Consider the following 3,244-nt stretch of genomic DNA (forward strand, 5'->3'; position numbering starts at 1 on the left):
TTTCTGAAAGAGAGCAAAAAATTCGCTACTGATCTCTTAGATACCTACCAGATTGATCAGGTTGAAAGAAATTCGCCAACTGCTGCTGCAAAAGAAAATAAAATTAATTGCAAAGACAAAAGCACATGAAAAATTAGCTAGCAGATGGAAACAGAAACCTCTGCATGGCAAGTATGTGGCTCGTAGCAAACAAGCTGATGTCGACCAGAAACGCACGCATCAGTGGTTACGAAGTTCAGGGCTAAAAGCAGAGAGCGAAGGTTTCATATTGGCTGCTCAAGACCAAAGCTTATTAACCCGGAATTACCAATGTGATAAAAAATGGAACTGACCCAAAATGCCGATTCTGTAACGATGAGATTGAAACTATAGACCACATAATCTCAGGGTGTAGAGTCTTAGCACCTGTAGAATATAAAGCAAGACATGACAAAGTCGGCCAGTATTAACAATGGACAATATGTCGGCATTATAAAATCAAAACCGCTGACAAATGGTATAAACACCATCCTGAAGCTGAGAAAATATGTCGATTCTCTGGAACTTCCCCGTACATCCCTACAAAACTATAAAAGCTAATAAACCGGATATTATTATAAAAGATCAGACAAAAAAGATGTGTTTATTAATTGACATGAGTATTCTTTGCGATCACAATATAGCGGAGGAAGAATTTGACAAGATCAGTAAATATAAAGACTTGCTAATAGAAATTGAAAAAATGTGGCATCTCAAGGAGACTACCGTACCAGTGATTGTATGATCTCTAGGAATGATAAAAAGAAGGTACTGAAACCTATTTGAAAATGATACCAGGCTTACCATCCCCACAGGAAGTGCAAAAAATCGTCTTGACTGTAACGACTCGTGTCCTGAGAAGAGCATTATCGCTGTGAAAACAACATCCATTCATGAATTTATTTATTTATTTTAAATACATATTTTACCTGTGAATTTGCGTGTGTAAACTGGGAATGCATACAATGAGTTTCTCTGCCCTAGGTGTACGGAAAACACACGGCGAGAAACGGAAGTTAATTTGAACAAAGAAGAAAAAAATCAACATAATGATAATAATAATAATAATAATAATAATAATAATAATAATAATAATAATAATAATAATAACAGGACGTTAAAGATAATACAGCATTGTGGTCATGGCTTGAGCGAGGTTATTTGAGGCGTACCACCGAAAGTCTGATCATTGCTGCACAAGATCAGGCTCTGGCTACCAATTCAGTGAAGTATAACAGCTATAAAACTTCTGACACCCAGAAATGCAGACTCTTTGGAAAGAGTGTGGAAAATGTGACCCACTTGGTAAGTGGATGTGAGCTCCTTGCACAAAAAGAATACAAGCACCGCCACCATAAAGTGTGTGTGCATCTTCATTGGCTCTTATGCCGTAAATACCAATATGAAGTAACAGAGAATTGGTATGAGCATGTACCAAGTAAAGTTATGCAGGAAAATGGAAAAGTAATGATACTCTGGGACTATGATTTTCAGACGGATCGTGTAATCGAACACCGTCGGCCGGATATTGTCATATTGAATAAGAGAGAGAAATACTGTCAGATCATTGATGTAGCCATACCAAATGACATGAATGTCGTGAATCACCAAGTACTCCGAACTGAAAGTGGAAATAGCAAGACTGTATGGAATGCGAGAGGGTAATATAAAAGTGATACCAGTGGTAATAGGAGCGTTTGGCTCAGTCACATTGAAACTTCAAGACTTCTTAAAGACAACTGGAAACCCGATGCAAGATTGATGTCTCGTAAAAAGCAGTCTTATTGGGCACAGCGCACATCTGTCTGAGATCCTTGTTGTGACTTGACAGATGACTAAAGACTCCGGTGCATCTTTACCTACACAATGTTATGAAGGAATAATAATAATACGGAGATTAGCAAAATCCTCTGGGATTTCCCAATCGAAACAGATCAGGTGCGAGAGCGTAACAGACCGGACCTAGAGGTGGCGGACAAGGTGCACCACATATGCTATGTAGCTGATGTTGAATGTCCCTTTGACTCACAAATAGAAAAGAAGGAAGACGAAAAGATAGATACAACCCTCTTTAGTACGAAATAGCCCGCCTATGGAAAATGAAGAAGATGGAGATAGTGCCAATTATTGTTGGGTCTTTGGGGACAGTATCAGAAGGCATCAAGAGGAATAGAATGAAAATTGGAATAGAGTGCCCAGTAGAACTGTTATAAAAGGTTTGCCTCCTTGGCACGACTATAATAATCAGAAAAGTATTAGATAGCTGAAAAGAACGAATAGCATGGTTCCGTAAGCTGCAGGTAGCAAGACATCTACACATGCAAGACTCCAGGAATTTCAACAAAAGCTGTGATAAAGAGATAATAACAACAAAAACAACAACAACAACAACAACAACAACAACAACAACAATAATAATAATAATAATAATAATAATAATAATAATAATAATAATAATAATATAGAAACGCTGAAATCCTTTTATTTATGTATTTACTTGTAAAATAAACTCGGATTATTATAGGTTATGTAATAGAGGCAGAGAAACTCTAGTATCGATGCCATCGATACTGGGACATCTCTGTGTCATTGGTTAATACGGCCGCGTTAGTCAATAGCAACAATGTGGGACAGAAAAAATTCAAGATTCTGACTCTTTCCGGTCACATCTGAAGCACGAGAAAAGAGTGCTTCTCTGTCGAGCTTCCATGTAGAGAAATACAAACTTAAAACATTTAAACATACTTCTGTAACAGTAAATTTTGTACAGTAAATTAGCTGAATCTACAGCCGATACGAGAAATTCGATACATCAAACAAAGCTGAAATTTAAGTTAAATGTTGATTTCTTCTCATAAATTATCCACCCACTTAAAAAGTCAAGTTCTTATGTGTGTTATATGACACTGAGGGTATCATGAAAACATACACGTAAAAAATGAGTTAAAATTTCTGCTAAACATCGCTTTTGTTTTAATTTTTTTTCTTTTTTGTTTAGTCAATTACAGACGCAGACGTGACTGTGTGGGTAAGAAATTTGCTTTGAACCATATGGTTTTGAGTTCAATGCGGCACCTTAGGAAACTGTTCTTTTTTTTATAGTCTCGGGTCGACCAAAGCCTTGTGAATAGATTTGATAGACGGACACTGAAAGAAGCCCGTCGTATTTAAATAAATGCATGTGTGTGTGTGTGTGTGTGTGTGTGTGTGTGTGTGTGTATGTGTG

The sequence above is a fragment of the Octopus bimaculoides genome, chromosome 12 (genome assembly GCF_001194135.2).
Source record: "Octopus bimaculoides isolate UCB-OBI-ISO-001 chromosome 12, ASM119413v2, whole genome shotgun sequence".
Classification (NCBI taxonomy): domain Eukaryota; kingdom Metazoa; phylum Mollusca; class Cephalopoda; order Octopoda; family Octopodidae; genus Octopus; species Octopus bimaculoides.